The sequence below is a fragment of the Lissotriton vulgaris genome, unplaced genomic scaffold, assembly GCF_964263255.1.
Source record: "Lissotriton vulgaris unplaced genomic scaffold, aLisVul1.2 SCAFFOLD_616, whole genome shotgun sequence".
NCBI lineage: Eukaryota > Metazoa > Chordata > Amphibia > Caudata > Salamandridae > Lissotriton > Lissotriton vulgaris.
Window position 1 is genome coordinate 166,001 of NW_028251520.1, and position 27,358 is coordinate 193,358.

General features: G+C 45.1%; 1 protein-coding gene across 1 annotated transcript in view; it reads right to left on the reverse strand.

Moving 5' to 3' along the window:
- LOC147662858 (uncharacterized) overlaps positions 1-27,017 on the reverse strand; it is a 60,060-nt gene extending 33,043 nt beyond the window's left edge. Inside the window, exon 1 of the mRNA XM_086950845.1 lies at positions 26,921-27,017. The gene's annotated coding sequence lies outside the window, so the exon portion shown is untranslated. The remainder of the gene's footprint in view (positions 1-26,920) is intronic.
- Between the last annotated feature and the right edge of the window lie 341 nt (positions 27,018-27,358).

Genomic DNA, 27,358 nt, shown 5'->3' on the forward strand with positions numbered 1-27,358 from the left:
CACCTCTGGACGGAACCAAAAAGTCCAGAACTCCACTGCAGCAATGGAACCGCAGCAATGGAGCGCAGCAATGGACCGCAGCAATGGACGACTGAAGCAATGGACGACTGAAGCAATGGAGTGCAGCAATGGAGCGCAGCAATGGAGCGCAGCAATGGAGTGCAGCAATGGAGTGCAGCAAGAGACTGCAGCAATAGACAGCAGCAATAAAGTGCAGCAATGGACTGCAGCAATGGACTGCAGCAATGGACTGCAGCAATGGACTCTCTGCAGGAGGCGCATCAACACAATGAGCTATCCATATAAAATAGAGTCCTATAATTTGCTGGCAGACTCTGCAGGAGGTGCATCAACACACCGCACTATCCGTATAAAATACAGTCCTGTAATATGCTGGCAGACTCTCTGCAGGAGGCGCATTAACCCACGAACTAGCTGTATAAAATACAGCCCTGTAATATGCTGGCAGACTCTCTGCAGGAGGCGAATTAACCCACCGAGCTATCCATATAAAACACAGCCCTGAATATGCTGGTAGACTCTCTGCAGGAGGCACATTAACCCACTGAACTATCTGTATAAAGTACCTCCCTGTAATATAGTGGCAGGCTCTCTGCAAGATGCGCATTAACCCACTGAACTATCTATATAAAATACAGTCCTGGAATATGCTGACAGACTCTCTGTGCAGGAGGCACATTAACCCACTGAGCTATCTATATAAAATACAGTCCTGTAATATGCTGACAGACTCTCTGTACAGGAGGCGCATTAACCCACAGAGCTATCCGTATAAAATACAGTCTTGTAATATGCTGGCAGCCGTTCTGCAGGAGGCGCATTAACCCACTGAGCTCTCCATTTGAAATACAGTCCTGTAATATGCTGACAGACTCTCTGCAGGAGGCACATTAACCCACTGAACTATCTATATAAAATACAGTCCTGTAATATGCTGACAGACTCTCTGCAGGAGGCGCATTAACCCACTGAGCTCTCCATATAAAATACAGTCCTGTAATATGCTGACAGACTCTCTGCAGCAGGCACATTAACCCACTGAGATATCCGTATAAAATACAGTCCTGAAATATGTAGCATACTCTCTGCAGGAGGCGCATTAACCTACTGAGCTATCCATATAAAATACAGTCTTATAATATGCTGGAGATTCTCTGCAGGAGGTGCATTAACCCACTGAGGTATCCATACAAAATACAGTCCTGTAATATGCTGGCAGACTCTAGGCAGGAGGCGCGTTAACCCACTGAACTATCCATGTAAAATATAGTCTTGTAATATGCTGGCAGACTCTCTGCAGGAGGCGTGTAAACCCACTGAGCTATCCATATAAAATACAGTCCTGTAATATGCTGACAGACTCTCTGCAGGAGGCACGTTAACCCACTGAACTATCCATATAAAATACAGTCTTGTAATATGCTGGCAGACTCTCAGCAGGAGGCACATTAACCAACTGAGCTATCCATATAAAATACAGTCCTGTAATATGCTGACAGACTCTCTGCAGGAGGCGCATTAACCCACTGAGCTAGCCATATAAAATACAGTCCTGTAATATGCTGACAGACTCTCTGCAGGAGGCGCATTAACCCACTGAGCTATCCGTATAAAATACAGTCTTGAAATATGCTGGCAGCCTCTCTGCAGGAGGCACATTAACCCACTGAGCTCTCCATATAAAATACATTCCTGTAATATGCTGACAAACTCTCTGCAGGAGGCACATTAACCCACTGAGCTCTCCATATAAAATACAGTTCTGTAATATGCTGACAGACTCTCTGCAGGAGGCGCATTAACCCACTGAGCTCTCCATATAAAATACAGTCATGTAATATGCTGACAGACTCTCTGCAGCAGGCACATTAACCCACTGAGATATCCGTATAAAATACAGTCCTGTAATATGTAGCAGACTGCATGCAGGACGTGCAATAACGCACTGAGCTATCCATATAAAATACAGTCCTGTAATATGCTGGCAGACTCTCTGCAGGAGGCGCATTAACCCACTGAGCTCTCCATATAAAATAAAGTCCTGTAATATGCTGACAGACTCTCTGCAGGAGGCGCATTAACCCACTGAGCTAGCCATATAAAATACAGTCCTGTAATATGCTGACAGACTCTCTGCAGGAGGCGCATTAACCCACTCAGCTATCCGTACAAAATACAGTCCTGTAATATGCTGACAGACTCTCTGCGGGAGGCGCATTTACCCACTGAGCTTCCCGTATAAAATACAGTCCTGTTATATACTGTCAGATTTTTTCTGCAGGAGGGGCATTAAACCACTGAGCTATCCATATAAAATACAGTCCTGTAATATGCTGACAGACTCTCTGTGCAGGAGGCGCATTAACCCACTGAACAATCCATATAAAATACAGTCCTGTAATATGCTGACAGACTCCTTACAGAAGGCGCAATAACCTACTGAGCTATCCATATGAAATACAGTCCTGTAATATGCTGACAGACTCTCTGCAGCAGGCACATTAACCCACTGAGATATCCGTATAAAATACAGTCCTGTAATATGTAGCATACTCTCTGCAGGAGGCGCATTAACCCACTGAGCTATCCATATAAAATACAGTCTTATAATATGCTGGAGATTCTCTGCAGGAGGTGCATTAACCCACTGAACAATCCATACAAAATACAGTCCTGTAATATGCTGGCAGACTCTAGGCAGGAGGTGCGTTAACCCACTGAACTATCCATGTAAAATACAGTCTTGTAATATGCTGGCAGACTCTCTGCAGGAGGCGTGTAAACCCAGAGATATCCATATAAAATACAGTCCTGTAATATGCTGACAGACTCTTTGCAGGAGGCACGTTAACCCACTGAACTATCCATATAAAATACAGTCTTGTAATATGCTGGCAGACTCTCAGCAGGAGGCACATTAACCCACTGAGCTCTCCATATAAAATACAGTTCTGTAATATGCTGACAGACTCTCTGCAGGAGGCGCATTAACCCACTGAGCTCTCCATATAAAATACAGTCATGTAATATGCAGACAAACTCTCTGCTGGAGGCACATTAACCCACTGAGCTCTCCATATAAAATACAGTCCTGTAATATGCTGACAAACTCTCTGCAGGAGGCACATTAACCCACTGAGCTCTCCATATAAAATACAGTACTGTAATATGCTGACAGACTCTCTGCAGGAGGCGCATTAACCCACTGAGCTCTCCATATAAAATACAGTCATGTAATATGCTGACAAACTCTCTGCTGGAGGCACATTAACATACTGAACTATCTATATAAAATACAGTCCTGTAATATGCTGACAGACTCTCTGCAGGAGGCGCATTAACCCACTGAGCTCTCCATATAAAATACAGTCCTGTAATATGCTGACCAACTCTCTGCAGGAGGCACATTAACCCACTGAACTATCTATATATATAAAATACAGTCCTGTATTATGCTGACAGACTCTCTGCAGGAGGCGCATTAACCCACTGAGCTATCCATATAAAATACACTCCTGTAATATGCTGACAGACTCTCTGTGCAGGAGGCGCATTAACCCACTGAACTATCCATATAAAATACAGTCCTGTAATATGCTGACAGACTCCTTACAGAAGGCGCAATACCTACTGAGCTATCCATATGAAATACAGTCCTGTAATATGCTGACAGACTCTCTGCAGCAGGCACATTAACCCACATTAACCCACTGAGATATCCGTATAAAATACAGTCCTGTAATATGTAGCAGACTCTCTGCAGGAGGCGCATTAACCCACTGAGCTATCCATATATAATACAGTCTTATAATATGCTGGAGATTCTCTGCAGGGGGTCATTAACCCACTGAGCTATCCATATAAAATACATTCCTGTAATATGCTGGCAGACTCTAGGCAGGAGGCACGTTAACCCACTGAACTATCCATGTAAAATACAGTCTTGTAATATGCTGGCAGACTCTCTGCAGGAGGCGTGTATACCCACTAAGCTATCCATATAAAATACAGTCCTGTAATATGCTGACAGACTCTTTGCAGGAGGCACATTAACCCACTGAACTATCCATATAAAATACAGTCCTGTAATATGCTGACAGACTCTCTGCAGGAGGCGCATTAACCCACTGAGCTCTCCATATAAAATACAGTCCTGTAATATGCTGGCAGATCCTAGTCAGGAGGCGCATTAACCCACTGAACTATCCATATAAAATACAGTCCTGTAATATGCTGACAAACTCTCTGCAGGAGGCACATTAACCCACTGAGCTCTCCATATAAAATACAGTTCTGTAATATGCTGACAGACTCTCTGCTGGAGGCACATTAACCTACTGAACTATCTATATAAAATACAGTCCTATAATATGCTGACAGATCCTAGTCAGGAGGCGCATTAACCCACTGAACTATCCATATAAAATACAGTCCTGTAATATGCTGACAGACTCTCTGCAGCAGGCACATTAACCCACTGAGATATCCGTATAAAATACAGTCCTGTAATATGTAGCAGACTGCATGCAGGACGTGCAATAACCCACTGAGCTATCCATATAAAATACAAAGTCAAAGTCAAAAAGTTTTTATTTGCTTTGGTACTCAACTGAGGACCACAAATTTAAAAACAATTACAGAACATAAGCATAATCAATATAATTTTAAAAAGGATTTTAAAAATTTATAAAAATTATAGCAAACCCATTCGTCAGTTGGTTGTTTACATAATGCTAGTAAACTGCTTACTGTAGTAATATTGCATTTCTGGTATATCGGTTTAAGATATCTAGCACGTTTTCGTGTGGACAAACAAATAAAATATGCACAATATGCACAATATCTTGATCACCACCAAAACAGAGTTTACAGATGGGGGAGTCTTCTGATGACCATTTAGATGTAACAGTGGAGACTGGGAGAATGCCTAAGCGCAACATAGTTATGGACCTTCTTGCTCCATGTGTAAGGCAAAGCCCCAGGTATGGACGTAATTGCTTATATTCCAAAGACTCTATGTAAGTTTTATATGTAGATAGCTTACTACAATGCATAAGGTCTAAATCATAGCTTAGTCTTGGAGTAAAGCACTTCAAAAACAGTTTTAACTGGGATTTTGTCCATGCTAACAGAATATCTTCAGTCAGGTTCGCTGTTTTAAACGCTGCTTCGAACATGTTTTTTGTGAAGTTGAGTTGTTGCGAATCTGTTTCAAATATCTCAATCTTCAACAGGGATCTCAATGTTCCTTTCTTTGCGTGCAGAATGTTATACGCCCATCGAATAATATTAGCTATTGCTGTTGCGTATGAACTTGTCAGAGCGAATTCCAATCTGAGGGCCTGTACAGATGTTGATGTGGAAACCTTTAATAATCTTTTCAAGATCTTTCCTTCGGTCATATCCATGAAAGACCATTGTTTTATAGGTAGGTGTTCAGTTGCATAGGACAAGACCGAGGGTATTTTTACTTTATACACCTTGAGTAAAGAGGAAAAATGCCTACTTCCTGTGGCAGTGTACATTCTAGAGAGTGCCCCGGCATGGATTTCAGATTTTTTCTTTAGATTGTTTATATGTTTGAGGTTTTGTAAGTTCTTGGTAAAAATCCTGCCGAGGTAAGTATATTCATCTACTTCCTCTACTCTTGTCCCATCAAGGTTCCAGTGATATTTAGCGCTTTTCTTCCGACCAGAAAACGCCACTACTTTTGTTTTAGTTAGATTAGGGATTAGAAAATGTTCCCTCGAGTAAACATTTAATGAATCCAGTAAATTTTGGAGACCAAAAGGGGTAAGGTCTAACAAAACTATATCGTCTGCGTAAAGTAGCGCGTGTATGCTCTGAAGAGCAATCTTTGGTGGCAGGCTTGAGCATTTTTGTAGGTGAGATGGTAGATCGCTCAGATATAGTGAAAAAAGAATTGGTGCAAGAAGACATCCTTGTTTAAGACCATTTGAAGTATTAATTGGTTTCGTCAGACCTTTTTCACTTCCCATTTGTACCTGGGACCAGGTGTTCGTATGTAATGTAATTATAATTTGCAGTAGATTTTCAGAAATCCCCAGTCTTCTCAGTTTTTTCCATAACGTTGGTCTATCTACGCGATCAAACGCAGTGGAATAATCTATGAAGGCAGCATACACTGGTTGTGATTTCCTCCCAATGTATTTATCAAGAATAGTCTGAAGTATTGAGATATTATCTGTTACTGAATGATGGGGGCGAAAGCCAGCTTGAAACTTAGGTATTATTCCATTCGAGAAGCACCAGTCTTTTAATCTGTCCAATACCTCAGCTGCGAATATTTTACCAGTGGCGTCCATTAGTGCAATTTGGCGGTAATTACTAGCAACATTTCGATTCCCTTTTTTATAGATAGGGATTATTGTACTTCCTTGCCATGATTTAGGTATTCTCCTGGTACAGAAGATTAGATTAAAAAGCGATGTTAACATCAGACTCCATTCCTTAGGATTTGACTGCAGAACTTTAATCGGTATCAGGTCAGGACCTGACGCTGAAGTGTTCCTGGCATTTCTTATGTGAATTTCAATAGAGTGAGCTGTAATTTTTTCTGTTGGTGTTAGGATGCTCTCCAGACTAATTTCAGAGGCACTATTGCCAGTCTTAGTTGGGTTCGCTTTATATAGGTCAGTTAAATAGACTTCCCATTCCTGGGGTGGTACTGGTATAGCATATAACTTCTTTTTTGTTCCAGTTATTTTGGCTATCAGAGACCAATATTTTCTTTGGTTGTATTGTTTCGCTGCCTCTTGAATGTCCACCCAGTTTTTGTCTTGTTGCATTCTTTTTTTGCTCATCTTCTCCCTTCTAAGCTGATTTTTTAACTTATTTATCTCTTGCTGTATAACAGGTGAGTAATCTAAGAATTGTCCTCGTATAAATTTGTTTAATTTCCTCCTATGTATATTTTCATTAGCGTTCTTGTAGACTTTGTTTATGCGTGGTTTCTCTCCGTTAAGAAGAAATCTTTTAAGGATTGTCATTATACATTCGAAGTTAATTATTTGGTCTTACGAGTGTATTGTGGTTAAAATGTTGTTTTGTAGAATCTTTCCATTTATATAATCTAGTGTCCCTGAATTCCAGAAGATTTGTCTCTGCTTTTTATCAATTTCAATATTCCCCTTATGGTACATAATCGGAATAGAAGAAGCAGTTTTTATCGACCAGCCAGTGTGTAGGCATAAAAACGCATGGTCGCTTTCTTCAGTAAAAATTACTTTCAGGTGATGGAATGTGTCCGAAATCTCTATACTACATATTAAGTAATCAATGATAGAAGAGGATCCATTTCCACGCCTTGTGTAGGATGCCGGTCTATCACCTTCTACGTTTCCGTTCAAGATTAGACCGTTTATATTTGGTAATGATGCTAACAGCATTTTCCCTCTTTTATCGGCTACTTTTCCTTTTGGGAACATTGGAATAGGTAGATCTATTGACTCGTCTTCGTATATTTTTGCCCATTTGCCAATTTCATTATTAGAAAGTTTCCCGTTCACGTCACCCACAATTAAATACGGAGTGTTGACTCGTTCTTCAATTATCTTGGATACTAAATCTATGGTTTCCGTAAAGGATGCATCCTGTGTTGTGCCTGGAGGATTGTACATGTTGAAAAACAAGAGGGCTTTTTTTTGATCGGAAATATTTGTTTGTAGTATAATCTTGATACATTGAAAGTTGTCAGATTTCGAGTCGATTATTTCTTGTGACCATTGATGCTCCTCGCTTAAGAGAATAGCCAAACCTCCCTTGGCATGACCTCTGCTAGTTGTTGTAGCTGGGATGGCATAAACATAGTAACCTTTCTGTTTGAATGTATTTATTGCCCATGTTTCCTGTATAGCTAGAATATCAGGGTTTTCTCTTAGTGCTGTAGTCATTTTGTTGGATAGTTTTCCGGCCATATTCCACGAGATAATCTTTAAGCAACTGTTAAACAGTGCATTGTGATTGATGTACTTGTTTGTTGCTGTTTAAGGCCTCTGATATCCAGGCCCAAGATTCTGTTGTTTTTCTGGCCTCTTTTTCCTCATGATATTGAGTCCATACATTCCTTTGACCATTATTATTGACCTGAATTTTTAGAATATCCTTCCTAGAGGTAGTTCGCCCCAATTCAACATGATCAGAAGTATTTGTGGTCCAATTGTTTGAGTAAGTATTGGTAATGAGATTTTGGGGACAGGTCAATTTGGTTACAAAGTTCTTTGGTGGAAATATTTCAATAACATCATATCCATATTTATGTAATATTTCTTTTTCTCTTACAATGATCCCAGGAACAACAGTTGACCAAAAAGCGACTTTCGCGATTTTTTGATTTTCTTTTATAGGAAATGTGACTAAATCTATTTCTTTACTAGTGATGGATTGTAGCGTATAGATTTGTTGCAACAAATTGATTATTCTTTCTCGATTTAACGATAGGTCATCAGTAGGAAAAAGTTCTTCAAATTGTAAGTATTTGGTTGAGGGTTGATCACCACCTTGAGGTTGTAACTTATTGGTTCTACTTTCTCTATTTGTTTGATCTATACTGTTTCTAAGAGGAACATATTCAGGTGCTTTATGATTCAGATGTTTTGTGGGCAGTATATTTGTGGTTTCATTTTGTTCCACTACCATAGTTTGATTAGTTGTTACCTTTTCCAATCCTTCCTCAATATTTTGATCAATACTTTCGTTTTCAAATCTAATCTTTCTAGCTTTCTTTTTGTTGATTCTTCTTAGCGACCTCCTATTGCTCATTTTTCTTTTTGCCCTTCTGTTACTTTTCTTTTGATAGGGTTTTCCATTTCCAGCCTCATCTAGTACAGGTACTAGGGTAGTTAGTTCATTTCCTTCAACAGTATCTTTTATCATTTTGGTATTTTTAATGGAGAAGATCGGATATTCTTTGGCTATTGATGAAGGTTCCTCTCTAAACAGTTTCTTTAGAGAGTATATTCGGTCCCCATTAGAATTTTTCTGGGTCGTAGTGTTAGCTAGACATAATGATTTTTGATCGGTAGTTTGAGTACTATTATCACATTTATTTTGAGATTTAGGAGTTGGTATTTTTGTTGAAAGGAACGATTCAGAGAGATCTTTTGTTTCCTCTTGTATCTGTATATTTTTTGTTAATTGAATATGCTCTTTTTTCCTCTTTTCTTCTACCAAGAATTTCAGAATGCCAATTTGTACATCCAGAGTTTGGTCTGAATTTTCTAAGATGTTACCTAAAAAAGAGAGGACAGATTCTAGTATTTCCTGTAAAGTATGTAGAGATTTTGAAATAGGTGTCGCCATGTTAGTAGAGTTCATATTATCTGGCAGAAATGTATCTATTGATGCTTCCAGGTCTATTTTATGATCAAATATTTGATTGTGAGATTCCGTTTGCGGGTCAGCTGAGTTAGATGATATCTCAGAGATATTTTCTATCGGTTTTATACCGTTCAAGTAGGGATCCTCAATGTCAGAAAGGTGATTTATTTGTTTTACCGGTGTGTTAGGGATTATTTTAGGAGAGTCAGGTATCAATGGTTGAGATTCCTGTGTTGAACAAAATATCTGAGGGTTTGATTGGGACCCTTGATCACTTGAGATTGAGATAGTCTGTGCATCCGTAATAGGCAACTCAGAAGCCTCTTTAGCTGGGTTATTTTCCATTGTTATAGGCAGTTCACAATCAGGTACACAAGATTGATTTTTTGAAGTAGGAGCTAAGAAATAATTACTGATAGCTGGTGTACCAATTAACCGACCTCGTTTCACTGCTTTTACGGAGCTTTGTCTTACTGCTTCCTCTGTACCCATTCTCTTCATAAAAATGGTACGCGATCTTAGTTTTTTATATGCCATTAATAATTATCACGGTCAAATAAAGTATATTGTAAGTAGTTACCGTGATGTTATCAGATGTGTTGTTTATCAGCGTCGGGAGTCGATGACAAGGACTTTTGGGTGAGGAAACTTTTCCACGGTTCCGCAGATTTCTCTTGGTGGCAGGGACTATATGTCTATCAAACTTTTAAATCCAAGTATTGGTATCACAGCGAATAACCGGGAGATGGAGTAAGGGGGGGTGGCCCGTCCCGTCCTTGTGCGTCCTTGGACGGCCTAAGACGGCCCGCCCTTTGTCCGGGCTTCGTCCCGCGCTTGGTCCCGTGCGCGTCCCGCGTCGCGGGAGGCAACTCGTTTTTCTACGTTTCATCAGGGGCGTGTCCGTGGGCGTGTCGCCTGGGGGAAGAGGAACCAGCTGACCCCAGCAGGGAGTTCTGGTCCTCGCAGTACCCCAGGTTAGGCGCTCTGTGTTTTTTCTCCCTTGCCTCAACCCTTCAGACTCCAGCTGGGAGCGGTGGACAGAGCATGCGGATTGCAGCTCGCGCTCACACCAGCGAGTCAAGGGGAGGCACACCACGGAGAGATGGTAGATAGAGCGTCAGCGCTGGTCACAGAAAAAACGGGATACAGTCTGCTACTTGGGATTAAGATCCCTCGCCAAGCACAGATGAGCAACAGTTTTCAAATCCTGATAGCGGTGAGTGGCGCCCGCGAAGCGGGTGTCACGAAGCTTTGAGCTGCCTCGTCAGGGGCGTGTCCGTGGGCGTGTCGCCTGGGGGAAGAGGAACCAGCTGACCCCAGCAGGGAGTTCTGGTCCTCGCAGTCCCCCAGGTTAGGCGCTCTGTGTTTTTTCTCCCTTGCCTCAACCCTTCAGACTCCAGCTGGGAGCGGTGGACAGAGCATGCGGATTGCAGCTCGCGCTCACACCAGCGAGTCAAGGGGAGGCACACCACGGAGAGATGGTAGATAGAGCGTCAGCGCTGGTCACAGAAAAAACGGGATACAGTCTGCTACTTGGGATTAAGATCCCTCGCCAAGCACAGATGAGCAACAGTTTTCAAATCCTGATAGCGGTGAGTGGCGCCCGCGAAGCGGGTGTCACGAAGCTTTGAGCTGCCTCGTCAGGGGCGTGTCCGTGGGCGTGTCGCCTGGGGGAAGAGGAACCAGCTGACCCCAGCAGGGAGTTCTGGTCCTCGCAGTCCCCCAGGTTAGGCGCTCTGTGTTTTTTCTCCCTTGCCTCAACCCTTCAGACTCCAGCTGGGAGCGGTGGACAGAGCATGCGGATTGCAGCTCGCGCTCACACCAGCGAGTCAAGGGGAGGCACACCACGGGGAGATGGTAGATAGAGCGTCAGCGCTGGTCACAGAAAAAACGGGATACAGTCTGCTACTTGGGATTAAGATCCCTCGCCAAGCACAGATGAGCAACAGTTTTCAAATCCTGATAGCGGTGAGTGGCGCCCGCGAAGCGGGTGTCACGAAGCTTTGAGCTGCCTCGTCAGGGGCGTGTCCGTGGGCGTGTCGCCTGGGGGAAGAGGAACCAGCTGACCCCAGCAGGGAGTTCTGGTCCTCGCAGTCCCCCAGGTTAGGCGCTCTGTGTTTTTTCTCCCTTGCCTCAACCCTTCAGACTCCAGCTGGGAGCGGTGGACAGAGCATGCGGATTGCAGCTCGCGCTCACACCAGCGAGTCAAGGGGAGGCACACCACGGAGAGATGGTAGATAGAGCGTCAGCGATGGTCACAGAAAAAACGGGATACAGTCTGCTACTTGGGATTAAGATCCCTCGCCAAGCACAGATGAGCAACAGTTTTCAAATCCTGATAGCGGTGAGTGGCCATATAAAATATAGTCCTGTAATATGCTGGCAGACTCTAGGCAGGAGGCGCGTTAACCCACTGAACTATCCATATAAAATACAGTTCTGTAATATGCAGCCGACTCTGTACAGGAGGCGCATTAACCCACTGAGCTATCCATATAAACTACAGTCCTGTAATACGCTGAAAGACTCTTTGCAGGAGGCACATTAACCCACTGAACTATCCATATAAAATACAGTCTTGTAATATGCTGGCAGACTCTCAGCAGGAGGCACATGAGCCAACTGAGCTATCCATATAAAATACAGTCCTGTAATATGCTGACAGACTCTCTGCAGGAGGGGCATTAACCCACTGAGCAATCCATATAAAAAAACAGTCCTGTAATATGCTGACAGACTCCTTACAGGAGGTGCAATAACCTACTGAGCTAGCCATATAAAATACAGTCCTGTAATATGCTGACAGACTCTCTGCAGGAGGCGCATTAACCCACTGAGCTATCCATATAAAATACAGTCTTGTAATATGCTGGCAGACTCTCAGCAGGAGGCACATGAGCCAACTGAGCTATCCATAAAAAATACAGTCCTGTAATATGCTGGCAGACTCTCTGCTGGAGGCGCTTTAACCCACTGAACTATCCATATAAAATACAGTCCTGTAATCAGACCCCCCAGGATATAGCGGCATGGATTAGAAAATTTAGCGGCACAAATTTGGAAATTTAGCGGCACAAATATGGAAATTTAGCGCCATTTTTGTTGCACTTTATTTTACTCATAATCATTCATTTTCAGCCTCAAATCCTGGAGGGTCTGTACAGTGCATTACACAAGCGGGGGGAGGGGGGGTAGGTAGCGCCTAGGACTGGATTATCAGTGTGTCATCCCCTGTGAGGGTGCTCTAGCAATGTCGCCTTGTGGTACCCGCCAGTGACGCCACCCACAGCATTGTTCAGACGGCGTGTGCCGTCTACCATAGAATTTGTATTCGAACCCCTAACCTTCCAATATATATTTCTGTACCACCAGACTCCCCAAGCTTTTTTTTGGGTGGGAGGGGGATTGGGGGCGGGTTGGGGTTCAAAAGTGCCTCCTAGGGACTTCTTAGCGTGTCCTTGCATATACAGTGCCATGACCTGTGCTACTGGTCTGCAGACTGTCTTCATATGTGCATCGCCATGAGCAGTGCTGTTTGTTGGCAGCCTGTCTGCAATTGTGCTGTGCCACAGGCTGTACTATTGGTCTGCTGCCTGTCCTCGTATGTGCAGTGCCATGGAGTAAGCTATTTGCCTGCTGTCTGCCCTGTTCTATGCAGTGCCTGGGGCTGTGCTGTTGGTCTGCTGCCTGTCCTCGTATGTGCAGTGCCATGGAGTGAGCTATTTGCCTGCTGCCTTCCCTGTTCTATGCAGTGCCTGGGGCTGTGCGGTTGGTCTGCAGCCTGCCCTCGAAAGTTCAGTGCCATTTTCTTTACTACTGGTCTGCAGCCTGTTTGTGCAGTGCCATAAACTGTGCTGTTGCCTGCTGCCTGTCCTCTTCCATGCAGTGCCTAAGGCTGTGCTGTTGGTCTGCTGCCTATACTCGTGCATGCGTGCAGTGCCAAGGTCTGTGCACTGTTGTGTTAGCCATGTCCTGTCCGCCTCTTATAGCACATCAAGGTTCCTTGATTTTTTAACTATGTCTGAGCACAGCCACGTTCTCCTTTTGTGCCGTCAAACACTCCTAAGTATTATGCAGGCGCTCAGTAATTGGTCCCGACAAAGCACAATCCCAACTTTCACCAGTATGTTAATATTTCAGCCTCCTGCCCTTCAGACGCATTGTGCACATAGCCTCTGAACATATACTTTACTAGGGAATTTTGAATTCTAGAAGGTAAAAGCAGAATTACTGAACCCAGCACTTCCACCTCGCAAATCAAAAATAATGCAAGTGGACAAACAAGGGGGAAGTGACGCTCGGTGTACATTCAAACTGTTCATATGCTTAAATCTTCACAACAGTATTTTAACAGCATTTCCTCCCGAAGCTGCATTCCGCTGTGTTTACATTTCAGTTTTGGGACAAAAAAAAAAAAAGAAAATTTTCCACGTGGTTTTCATCCTCTTCTTTTAACAAGGATCTGAGCCCTTCCGCTGTTTCCGGCCCCCTAAAGCGCCTCTTTTCAATTCTCCAATGTTAGTCGCAAAGCAGCTGCATATTCTGGCCAAATCAGGTGAGTGCACAGAATGTATCAACAGCCATTCAAGTGGTCAAGTTTACACTCGGTCAGACTGTAAACACTGCTCGCATGGGAGGGCACACGGCTGATACATCAACTACCCTGCTGAGTAGCTAATTAACTCTCATGGATTAGGGAGGCAAGCTTGGGCCAGGGGAGGAAAGGCCACAGAGAATTCATTGAATCACAAACTCTGTATGACATTTCCGACGTTAGTCTAACACAAGCCAAGTCAGCAACTAATTCCCCTTCTTTGTAATTGAAATACGGGCGCTCTCCTGTTTCCTCACATACGTCGTGACGTATGCGCTTACAGCCAATTAAAAGGCATCATTTTTTATGCCTGCCAGGAGACCTGTTTTTTTAAGCGGCCAAAATACTAAATATTGCGGCTATCGCGCTTTTCAGCCGATTTTGCGATTATTTCGTGAATCCCGAAATCGCGAAATGCTGAGGGTCTGTGTAATATGCTGACAGACTCTCTGCAGGAGGCGCATTAACCTACTGAGCCACCCATATAAAATACAGTCCTGTAATATGCTGACAGACTCTCTGCAGGAGGCACATTAACCCACTGAGCTATCCGTATAAAATACAGTCCTGTAATATGCAGCAGACTCTCTGCAGGAGGCGCATTAACCCACTGAGCTATCCATATAAAATACAGTCCTGTAATATGCAGCAGACTCTCTGCAGGAGGCGCATTAACCCACTGCGCTATCCATATTAAATACAGTCCTGTAATATGCTGACAGACTCTCTGCAGGGGGCTCATTAACCCTCTGAGCTATCCGTATAAAATACAGTCCTGTAATATGCTGACAGACTCTCTGCAGGAGGCGCATTAACCCACTGAGCCATCCATATAAAATACAGTCCTGTAATATGCTGGCAGACTCTCTGCAGCAGGCACATTAACCCACTGAGATATACGTATAAAATACAGTCCTGTAATATGTAGCAGACTCTCTGCAGGAGGCGCATTAACCCACTGAGCTATCCATATCAAATACAGTCCTGTAATATTCTGGCAGACTCTAGGCAGGAGGCGCGTTAACCCACTGAACTATCCATATAAAATACAGTCTTGTAATATGCTGGCAGGCTCTCTGCAGGAGGTGCATTAACCCACTGAGCTATCCGTATAAAATACAGTCCTCTAATATGCTGTCAGACTCTGCAGGAGGCGTGTTAACCCACTGAGCTATCCATATAAAATACAGTCCTGTAATATGCTGACAGACTCTTTGCAGGAGGCACATTAACCCACTGAACTATCCATATAAAATACAGTCCTGTAATACGCTGACAGACTCTCTGCAGGAGGCACATTAACCCACTGAGCTATCCCTATAATATACAGTCCTGTAATATGCAGCAGACTATCTGCAGGAGGCGCATTAACCCACTGAGCTATCCATATAAAATACAGTCCTGTAGTATGCTGGCAGACCCTAGGCAGGAGGCGCATTAACCCACTGAACTATCCATATAAAATACAGTCTTGTAATATGCTGGCAGACTCTCTGCAGGAGGCGCATTAACCCACTGAGCTAGCCATATAAAATACAGTCCTGTAATATGCTGACAGACTCTCTGCAGAAGGCGCATTTACTCACTGAGCTATCCGTATAAAATACAGTCCTGTAATATGCTGACAGACTCTCTGCAGGAGGTGCATTAACCCACTGAGCTAGCCGTATAAAATGCAGTCCTGTTATATACTTTCAGACTTTCTGCAGGAGGGGCATTAACCCACTGAGCTATCCATATAAAAAACAGACCTGTAATATGCTGACAGACTCTCTGTGCAGGAGGCGCATTAACCTTCTGAACTATCCATATAAAATACAGTCCTGTAATGTGCTGACAGACTCCTTACAGAAGGCGCAATAACCTACTGAGCTATCCATATGAAATGCAGTCCTGTAATATGCTGACAGACTCTCTGCAGCAGGCACATTAACCCACTGAGATATACGTATAAAATACAGTCCTGTAATATGTAGCAGACTCTCTGCAGGAGGCGCATTAACCCACTGAGCTATCCATATCAAATACAGTCCTGTAATATTCTGGCAGACTCTAGGCAGGAGGCGCGTTAACCCACTGAACTATCTGTAGGAGAGTAGGGTCTGCAATCCTATGATCACCCAGATTTTTTGCTTTTGTTTCACTGGTTTACGACTTTCTCTGGCTGTGGGCCTGCTAATCAGACCCACAGCCTGGCTGTTCTCTTTCTAAATTACGATATGTACCCTAGGTGCATTTACCAATTGGTACTGGGCCACCTTATCAGACCCTGTAACTCAGGGCATAGGTGTACCCAGGGCCGCCAGGGACTGCAGCATGTATTATGCCACCCCTGGCTGGCCTCCTAAATTTGACACAACTGGCTGCATGACAGCTGGGGCGAAGTCGTGTAATCACCCTTTGCTTTAGATATAGTAGCCCTATATCTAACCATACCATGGACACCCGAGTTCCTATCAGTAACTCCTATGGCAGGCCTTGACAATCCTGAAGGCAGAGTGCGTGGGCTCGTGTGAACTGTGTTCTGGCCCGAGCTGAGCCCGGTTGCAGCTTGCGGAATCAAGACCCAATGGCTGTTCCATGATAACGCGACACCGAAGTTACCGATATGGTACGCGTTATCAAGACATGTGGAGTAAGGTGTCATACGAATCGGGATGCTGCCCTCTCACCAACTCTGGCGGCGAGGTTAGCATTCCGCCCTTCTAGAGGGACACGACATGTACGTAACTGTGAACCCCGGTTAAAGTTAACTAAAGCCTCAGCTCCACAATATGGATGCTGCCACCACAGACACGAGTCTGACCTCCTGCTGCTGGGAGTCCTTCCAGCGAGGAGAGCTTGGACAAAGGGTTTCCTGTCGAGGGCGGTGTTCGCACCGTCCCAGACAGGGTTTGTGTATTCTGGGTAGGTAGGGCTTTTGCGAGAAGGTGACTGCGGAGTGGCACCCCGGTGCTCACTACGCATCTGCCGGTTAGAACCAGTTCCAGGGGCACCAGCCCTGGCCTGGGGAAAGTCCGGCAGGGGAGAGGGGTGTAACTACCCCCCTTCCTGGTCCCACCCTTAGGGCAGGACCTAGTCATGTACCCACCCCTTTCTTTAGGATAAAGACCGGAGCGGGGACCCTTCCAGATTAGATCATCTTTGAATCAAGAACTACCTTCTACGAAAGGACATTCGAGACTCTTCTCAAGATTTCTCCCTTGTGACTAAGGAGTAGTCACCCTGCATCAGCGGGCACCATCTAAGAACTCTGCGGTTTGCTGCAAGTCCTTCCTCAAGGATCCGACGGCCCAGCTCGACGAGAACCGGCTTCCCTGGCACCTCTGACCTCTACCCACGTCATCAGCTCAGCTGTGATCTGTGGGTGCGACGAGACCTCGAGGGACCGGCCATCATCAAAACCTGCACGCTTTCTTAACCAGCACGACCATCGAAGTAATTCTCTGGTGAGTGCTCTGGGGTCCGAGAAGCCCCGACCCTGAGCCGCTCCAGTACCGAAGTGCAGTCTCCCAGCATCTCCACGATCTGCGTGGGGCCCTTCTGCTCGCTGCTCAGCACGTTGTCTGGTCACTAGCCGCTGGCTTGTGCCCTTCTGTGACGACATCCGACAATCAACACTGCTGGTCTGGTTGCTCCAGACTGGCCCTTGCTTCCATCTTTGTGAGAAGCACCCCGGACCCTCCTGGTCCACTCAAGACGCCATCTTAGGCCCACCACGTGGCCCTGAGATCTGCCAAGGCTTGTTGCCCCATCCTGGGCCCAGCGACGCCGACAGCATCATCCTTCGTGGGACAGCTCGCACCTCCACCGTGGTCGCCGACAACGCCTCCTGGTCCGTGAGACTGCAGAGCCTAGCGTCGCCCACTCACCTGGTCGAGGTGACGGCCAACCGGTGCCTTCCTGGTACCCTCTGACTACTGGCTAGTAGTACGAACTTGGTCCCCTCTGCTTTCAGGTATCATCAATCTCTGATCCAGGCTTGGATCTCTACGAACTATTCATCACTGGTCGCCGGCCAGCAACTCCTTTTCTTCCGGCTCCTGGCTCGTCAGCGAAGACCCCGACGCCTGTAAGACTTGTGCAGCCGCAGCCCTCGTGGCTAGTAACTCGGCATTTCGGTGCCTGCATAGCCTCTTTACTCTAGGGTCCTGAGTCCCTCGCTTCCGACTTGCCTTATCGGGTCCGCCCGAGACCTCTAAACTTTCCGTGTCCTCGGACACTTGTTTTAATTGTGCACTTGAAGTATTTTCATAAGAGATTTGGTTTGTGCTTAGAACCCTGTCCTCATAAAGAGTACAGGGCTGTTGTGATTCTTAATAAATATACTGTTTATTTTCATAACACTTGTGTGGTGTCCTTTCACTTGGTGTTCAAGGGGTATGTGATGGTATAACAGCTGGCTTAACACGCCCTCTCGAGTCTTTAGCCTTAGACTGCTCGTATCCACGCTACTAGGATAGCTGGTCTATAGGTTGACTTACAACCAAACACCATAAGGGTCGTTGGAACGATACATAGCGGTCGCTAGAATAGCGAACGTTGCATATCGGGCCAACTTCTCACACTATCCATATAAAATACAGTCTTGTAATATGCTGGCAGACTCTCTGCAGGAGGTGCATTAACCCACTGAGCTATCCGTATAAAATACAGTCCTCTAATATGCTGTCAGACTCTGCAGGAGGCGTGTTAACCCACCGAGCTATCCATATAAAATACAGTCCTGTAATATGCTGACAGACTCTTTGCAGGAGGCACATTAACCCACTGAACTATCCATATAAAATACAGTCTTGTAATATGCTGGCAGACTCTCAGCAGGAGGCACATTAACCAACTGAGCTACCCATATAAAATACAGTCCTGTAATATGCTGGTAGACTCTCTGCAGGAGGCGCATTAACCCACTGACTGAGCTAACCATATAAAATACAGTCCTGTAATATGCTGCCAGACTCTCTGCAGGAGGTACATTAACCCACTGAGCTATCCATATAAAATACAGTCCTGTAATATGCTGACAGACTCTCTGCAGGAGGTACATTAACCCACTGAGCTCTCCATATAAAATACAGTCCTGTAATATGATGGCAGACTCTTTGCCGGAGGCGCATTAACCTACTGAGCTATCCATATACAATACAGTCCTGTAATATGCTGACCCTGTGGTACTTCCATTGTCGTGGTCCGATCACAGTGCCATTTTATTTGAACTGAAGGAGTCAAAAGGCCTTCAACCCAGACCTGAACCCATAAGGAAGATTGCAAAAAGAGCCTGGAAAAATGCAGATTGTTTAGCATTAGAAGGTGCACTGAAGAGAACCATGTGCCCTCTCCCCTCTCGGGTGGACGAGGCTACGTCGGCCTATACAGATTGGATAGACACAGCATGCAATAAATTAGTTCCGGTTAAACATTGAACCCTTAAACGGGCCCAACCCTCAGACCCCTGGTACTCAGATGATTTAAAAAAAAACTGAAACAGCCTGTAAAATATTAGAATGGGCATGGAGGAAAGGGTATAAAAGTAAGTTATAGAAATGTATAAGCAAAGTCTCAGAATCTATAAGGAACTATTGCTGGAAACAAAAAAGAAGTTTTTACAGAACAAATTTCTCAAGCTAAGTCCAATCTCAAAGAACTCTTTAAAACGATTACTAAACTTGCCGCACCAGCCCCTAAGAGCTTAAGTAGTCCTGAATTGTGCGAAAAATGTGCTCCTTTTTTCCAACAAAAGGTGGAATGTATTTTTTCTACATTCACTTTAGCCCAAAAAGGTGAAAAAGTGCAGCCACCTAAAATAGAATCTAATAGACCCAACCCTACACCAGTTTTAGATAAATTCTTATTGCTAGAAATATGAGTCAATCAAACTTTTGAACTCTATTCGATCAGGGTCTTCCATGGACCCATGTCCGGCGTTTGTATTGAAATTAATTCCGGAAGTCAAAGGGTCAGCTCTTACCCCTTTGCTCAACACCATATTCACCACCTGCATATTTCCCAGGGACTGAAAGAAGGCCTCTAACCTCCCCCCATTAAAACAAGCATTTGCAATGCAATAGGTCTCGCATTTACGCAAGTTTGAGCTATTGGCATTGTAAATGACAATGCCTTTTATTTAGGTTTTGGGTTTTAACACCTAAATAAAAGACATTGTCATTTACAATGCCAATAGCTTCAACTCGCATAAATGAGAAACCTATTGCATTGCAAATGCTTGTTTCATCCCAGCTACTTGGCGATGCCCTGCATGGGAATTCCTACCTGGAGAATGACAATGCTGTCCTGAACTGCCCATTCCTTCCTGACTTCAGTGACCTTTCATGGTCTCCACTTTTACCCTTACTTTATCAGTACCACAGAATCAGTACTTTGAGGTTATTTTTTGCCCAAATATTCTTCTGGGGGACAGTTCCATGGATTTACAACACAGTCAGTAAATCAAGGCCATTATACTACAAGTCCTTGCTCATAGGCAGGACCACTGGAATAACGCAATTTTGTGGCTTCTGCGTTTTCGGAGTATTTACATATTTTCCACACTTGCCGCATGATTCAGATCTTCTGCATCAGTTGCAAACATTGATTCTAGCTCAGATGGATCAAATGAGGCTTTCAAAAGCATCAGCCGTGGTCCCCCGGAGGGCAGACACTTTTCAAAGATGAACTGTCACCAGTTCATGACGGCTGTATTCAGGTTTTAGAGTGCTGCTGACCTGGGTCTCAGGATCTACAACGGCTCGGCTGACCTGGTTCTCTGGCTCTACAGCAGCTCTGCTGGACTGGTTCTCAGGCTCTAGAGCAGCTCTGCTGACCTGGTTCTCGGGCTCTAGAGCGGCTCTGCTGGAACAAACCTAATACTTGCCACTGGTTTCGGTGAGGAATTATCCCTATAACTCAGGGCAACGGCTTCCCAGAGGGAGCTCAGGAGGGAGGCTTTATTGTCAACCTTTCATCAGAGTTATTCCCTTCTATGAACCGGTTTCCTCCATTAGCTCCCCGGCTTGCAGTATTAGGCTTGTATATACCAAAAAGTGGGAGAGTGGTCATCCACACCAAAGGGACAGGACACAATACTGATACCAAGTCAAAGAAAATTCCCTTTGGTACACCTCAATAGCATACAACGGTACTCAAACCTCAATCACACCTCACTCATATATGAACTGTTGAAAATGCCAAAGAGTAGCATATAAATGTTTTATTCACCAAGTGAATGCATAAAAAAGCTCTATTTTATATCTAGCAAGATATATTAAACTAACATATAAACAACAACAAAAATGGCACAAAATATTAAGAATTACTTGTAAAACGCATCAAGAGGATGACTGTTTCACAGTTCAACATTAAAAACAATCAACATTAAATTCACAATTAAAAACATATCATATATATGTGAACATTTCATAGAAAAGCATCACAAGAAAAACATGACAAATGAATACAAAATGACCAAAGGCAACACGTTTCGGTGGAAGTAACTGGTCCAAACCACCTTCTTCAGGCTGTCTTATAAAAATGTGTCCAAGGATCCTAACATCGTTATGTAAGAATGTGGATTCAATGACAGGAGACTTCACTCTTTATCTCCTCCTACTAGTACCAACCAGACCTTTTGGTAGTAGACTTGTTACCAATACGGGAATCTCACACGTTAATACTGAACAGTTTGAACACTTGGTGGTCACAAAAATAATCCTACTCAAGTATCCTTCCAGGGGGAATGTTCAATTTTAATATGTAAAGTGGGTAAAAGACACCACCACGGGCTGTCCTTAGTTGTTGTTATTTGAAGCCACAATATTCTTCATGTACTAAAAAGGCAGCCAGGCACCTCTTCCCTTCAGTTTTCCACTATATCTCAGTACTGAGAAATGGGAATCGGGATATAAAAATCTCCAAAAATATGTGCACGTAGCATCACCTTTTCCAAATGCGGGTTACACTTGATAAAAGATACAAAACCTGAGTGGCTTGACTCACAGGGCATTGGCAAACAAAAGGGTTGCTTGTATTAAAAAAGGCTACTCAAGAATAGCCAGAAACAAGCAGTTTGGTGAACTATAAATCAAGGTGCGTGCGCATACACACTCTAATTGTAGGATGCAGAACACACAAGATGACTACTTTTAAGTTTGCCTTAGGGGACTTGATTTGCCTCTGTACTAAGCTTGGTATCAGGACTAAAACACTGGCTATACTATGAGTTTGGTTCAGGCAAAGGGGGCATAGCTGTGCTTAGCATAGTGTCTCTTGTCTTTGAACTATTTTGGACCCTTCAAAGTGAATCTACTTTATACCCTCGGCCAACTATTCTCACTGCAGCATCCCAACAAAGAGAAATAACCCCAAGGATGGTGGAGAGCCCTGCCACGCAGGGTTAAGAGCTCCGATACCCCAGCTACACCACAACAAAAACCATAATCACGGAGTGTCTTTGCTCATTGAGACCCATACGACAGGGTCTATGTGCCATCTAGGTGTTCCTGTCACAACCAGTTATTTATGAGGAATTTTCCAGGAGCTCCCAACATCAAGGTAATGATATCAGTGTGCCCCACATTAACACATATGTGCCTGGTCATCAACTATTTTCTCAAGCTGCAATTGATGCTGAGCTCTGCATCCACTTCCACAAAACTACATCACATGAGTTCACAGGGAGGCACAGAAAGAACCCCTGAAAACCGATGCAAGTACCCCCCATTCCTACAATTTTTTCAAAAAAAATGATAATGGCTGCAGTATGGAGTTTATAGAATGTCTCCCGTCCGACAAGTTTAAAGAGAATGTTTTGTGAAAGGATTCTCGCCAAAAAAAGTAACTTAATTCGAAGGATGGATCACAGTTTCAATATTTTCCGCTTAAACATGAAGTTATCTACAGTTCGCAATTTCGAATCCCAGAAAGTCCGGCTCAGAATTCCATCTTTCTGAGATATTTAATTTCAGCACTATTAAAGTGGATAATAGTAATTCCGATTGTTCACAATTAAAAACAAAGTGTTAATTTAAATAATCTTTTGTTGCCTCTGACACTACGTCAGTGGCAATAAGAGATTATTTAACAACGTCGAAGACATAGCGAGCATGCTCCAGACTCCACTGGTTTACGTTTTTTTTTTTAACAAATACCCCAGCAAAAGTCACCCACATGGATCTCGGACACCACCACCGCCCTTGTGAATACCTGATCCTGTTTCCGTGTGAAAAAAGGTCACCGCTGGATTTTTAAGACTCACACTTTGCTGTTTCTATGTAAAAACTGATGTGCACTGCTGCTCGACAGACTCAAGGGATTAAAGAACCCTGACCGACCCGAACATGTCCCAGGCTAGAGACAGGGCGGCTGTGCCAGCCTCCATCTGTACCGCAGGCCCTATGTCCGTGACAGACGCGCCACTGTCCACAGGGAGCCGGGCGAGCGAGAAACCGGGAGACACACACTGATCTTAGCGGGTCCGATGCCAGTTTAACAGCTGTTAGGCTGGCATCAGCTGCCAACCGTCCCGCCTCAGATCAACTTCTGAACGTGGCACTTACCTCTAGTATTCCAGTGGAGGTCAGTATTGTCAGTTCAGAGGTGAAAACAAGCCCGGAACACCACAACAGCAGCGCAAGTGACTGGCCGTTGTGTTGCCAGGCAGTGGTCTGGGGCACTTCCGCTGTGCAGCCAATTTGCATTCACTACACGAGCTTGGTGTCAAGACCAGTCTCCTCCCGCAGCGCTGCCAGCCTGGAGTCATGAATCTCCGCTAGCAGCCCCACAAACACAACGACGATATAACTGTTCAGTGCCATATTCACTTACCAAGGTTTCCAATGTGCCTGGGTGTTTCATTGTGAATATCAGAGGCAGGAGGTTGTGCTTTACAAAGTGGACATTGGATGTTTAGGGGAGAAGGCTGTCTGCTATAGGAGGACTATTATGTTCATTTTTAAAGGGGCTGTCGGGAGCAATCATGCTCTTTCGGACCACTGGGCTTTACTATAAGTGCGGGAGGGTGCATGTGATAATGTTAGCAGTGAGTATTCCATAATGCTTGTTTCCTCAGAATGCGAACTTCACGGCGCTGTAAAGAGCCGGCACCCTTGTTGCACGGTGTGGGCTCTGGAGGTTTGGCGTCCGAATGGGCGAGGATGAGTCCCTAGGTGGCACAAGGGGTGGGGTCAGTAGAGCCAGCGGGGTGTGCCCACTGGAAGTCAGCGCGTGGCACCTGGAGGGACTGCCAGGGCAGAGAGCTGGTTGGTGGCAGACTAGTCTGGCACGACAGAGCCCATAAAGTATCCCCTCTTCAAACCCTTGCGTACTCCATGCTACAACCGTGCCCTCGCCCACAAAACCACCAGACACACTAGGGCAAAAGGTAACATTTACCGGGATCCCTCTCCTGCCCACTCCCAAGACACGACCTCAGCCTCTTTCTGACCTCCCCCTGCAGGCACAGACCCATCGAGCGGATCCTCACGCGTTCTATCAATCCCATGTTTCAAATTAATTACTCTGCAGGGGTGCACAGAGTGAAGCTGCATCAAAATCTCGCTTCCCATCGATGCTGGTATAGTAGTTTGGGATGGTTGTATAGCGCAACATGTCAAGCACTGGCAGAGGATGCGGCGCTTATAAACGTAAATCGATACGCCCAGGATCACACAGTGCTGTCCAATTGCGGAGCCAGGATTAGAGCCCGGTCCTACGGTGGTAGGCTAATAGCGAGCAGCACACCTCCCGCCACATTCAAAGTGCAGCTAAAACAAAAACAGAGTCCGCAAAAATGACTAAACAATGACCAGGTGTCTTCTCTTCTGCTTTTCTCCCAGCCCTGGCGCGGGACTCCGATTTAATGAACTATTCTTTACTCAAAGCTCTGCAATTGTCAGGTCTTGAGTTATTCCTTGGAAAAAAAACTTGTAGTTCACTCTTGCTGGCCCAAACAGAAAACTAGTCGTTGTCTGATTTCTTCCTGCGTACTCCAGCATTAACACTTCATGGGAGATTTACATCATAGACACAGAAGAAGGACCAGTGGTGCGCACGCACCAGAGGAGCAAGGGTAAGGGAGCACGAAGACGCCGAGACGAGGTAGGGAATGTGTGTGTAAGCGCTGGGGGGTTCTCTGTGTATGTGTGTGCGTGCGTGGGGGTCTGTATGGGTGTTGTATGTGTGTTGTGCATGTGTTGTGAAAAGCCTGCCGGAATCGGAGCGCGTGTTGACGCGCGCGACCTGATCCCGGCAGGCTGCTGCTGCGTGCGCGTGACAGTCTGTTGTCCTCTCCCTTTCAGTCCTTGAAAGCCGGAATGATAACAATAGTCTCGCTCTGCGACAGCAGGCCTTTAGCCTGCAATCACAGGGCGAGACCTAAAAAACAACTCTGGTTCCAAAGGACCCAAGTAGTTATAGGCCAATTTCATGGCTTCCGCTTCTTGCAAAAAATGCTGAAAAAGCTATGAATTCCCAGCTCAGTGTATTTATCCGAATCAATAATCTACTCGACCAGTCTCAATACAGGTTTAGAGGTGAACACAGCACGGAGCTGGCTTTAATTAAATCTACAGAGGAAGTGAGGGAGGCCTTGGACTGTGGAGGCAAGGCAATACTGATTATGCTAGATTTGTCAGCGGCCTTTGACACGGTCCATCATGAAGTTCCGATGGACCGGCTGTCTGAAGCAGGGGTACAGGTTGCTGCTTGGAACCTCCTGTAGTCCTTTCTATCTGAAAGAACACAAACAGTCGATCTAGACAACAAGTCAAAGCCGTTTCCCGATTCTTGTGGGGTGCCTCAGGGCTCACCGCTAAGCCCAACACTTTTTAATATGTACATGATAACTCTGGCATGTTTGATAAGATCCTTTGGCTTCCAACTCACCTCATATGCAGACGACACTCAAATTGTGTTATCTCTTAGAGATGTGGAGGAAAAGGAAACTGGGGCACGTTTTCATGATTGTATGAAAGCCATCTCAGGATTGGATGTCGACCAACTGCTTGAAACTAAATTCAAGCAAAAGAGAAGTCATCATATTCAGGAATAATCCACACCTATGGACACCAGACTGGTGACCAGAAGATTTTGGTATTTGCCCTGATTCCAGCAAGCAACAAATCTGTGGGTGTTAGTGCATAACAAACTTACGTTTAGTGACCAAATAAGCACGGTGGTGTCAGCTTGTTTTCTGATACTCAGAATCATAAGAAAAATAAAGCTTTATCTTCCAGAAGAAAGTCTCAGGACGGTGGCCACGGCACTTGTTATGGCACGTATGGATTATTGCAACAGCGTCAGTCTGAACGCCCAAAAACAGCACATTAACAGGCTTCATATCGTGCAAAACACGGCGGCCAGGTTGTTGACAGGGACAGCAAATTATTGTCAAAAAATAACTAATATAACTACACTGGCTCCCTGTGGAACAAAGGGTAAGCTTTAAGGCCCTCTGTACGGCATTTAAAGCCCTCAATGGAATAGGCCTGACCATCTGAGGCAAAGATTCAAATGGTATGTTCCTGGAAGGACTCTTCGGTCCACAGGAGCAAGACAAGTCCTAGTTCCTATATTTAAAAAAAGCCAGTTGGGGAGCTAGGAGTTTCATCGCCTGCGCATCTAAGGTCTGGAATGATCTGCCGTTCCATTTGAGAAATTCAGCAGATCTCCTCTCTTTTACAAGCATTAAACAAACAAACATTGTCAAAGCCAGGAGATTGTGCATGGGTGACAGCTATTGGTTTGTCAATGATTGTTCAGGGCCTGTGCTCTGAGGACATAGATACAGAATTCACGAATGGTTGATGAACTCTTTCTTGCAAAAACTCAGAGCCTCGAGGAGCCTCCAGGAGGAGTCAGTACAGGGTCTGTGGGGTCAATGCTGAGGGATGAGGGTCGATGACAGAGCGGGGGGGACATGGACGAGACCACCCCCCTCCCCCCCCCCCCCAGCCTCCCCCTCCTCAGCCTCACCTCTGACTCACCAGGCCTCACAGCGCCTGCAGATGAAGCCTCCGCTTCGAGGCGCCCCTGGGGCTGCAGGTCCACTGTCTGCGAGTCACACTTCTTGGCTCCAGCTACGGAGGACGTCACTTCCGGAGGTCGTGAATGCGGATCTGCGCATGCGCTATCCACTGGCTACGGATTTATGGGGAAGTGAGCTCAGGTCGGGTAGTGAGTGTAGATCTGCGCATGCGCAACGCGGGCTACGCGTTTGTGAAAAGATCGACTGTTAATAACTGCGCATGCGCGCACCTTCACGTACAAGTTGAGAGGGAAACCGCTGTTTAAGGGCCTGCGCATGCGCAGCACGGCCTGCATGAGACCTTGAAAGAGTGCGACCAGTATGATACCCTGACTGCTTCCCGTAGGGTTCTGCGCATGCGCTTAGGGACCAGTGTGTTGTCCTGA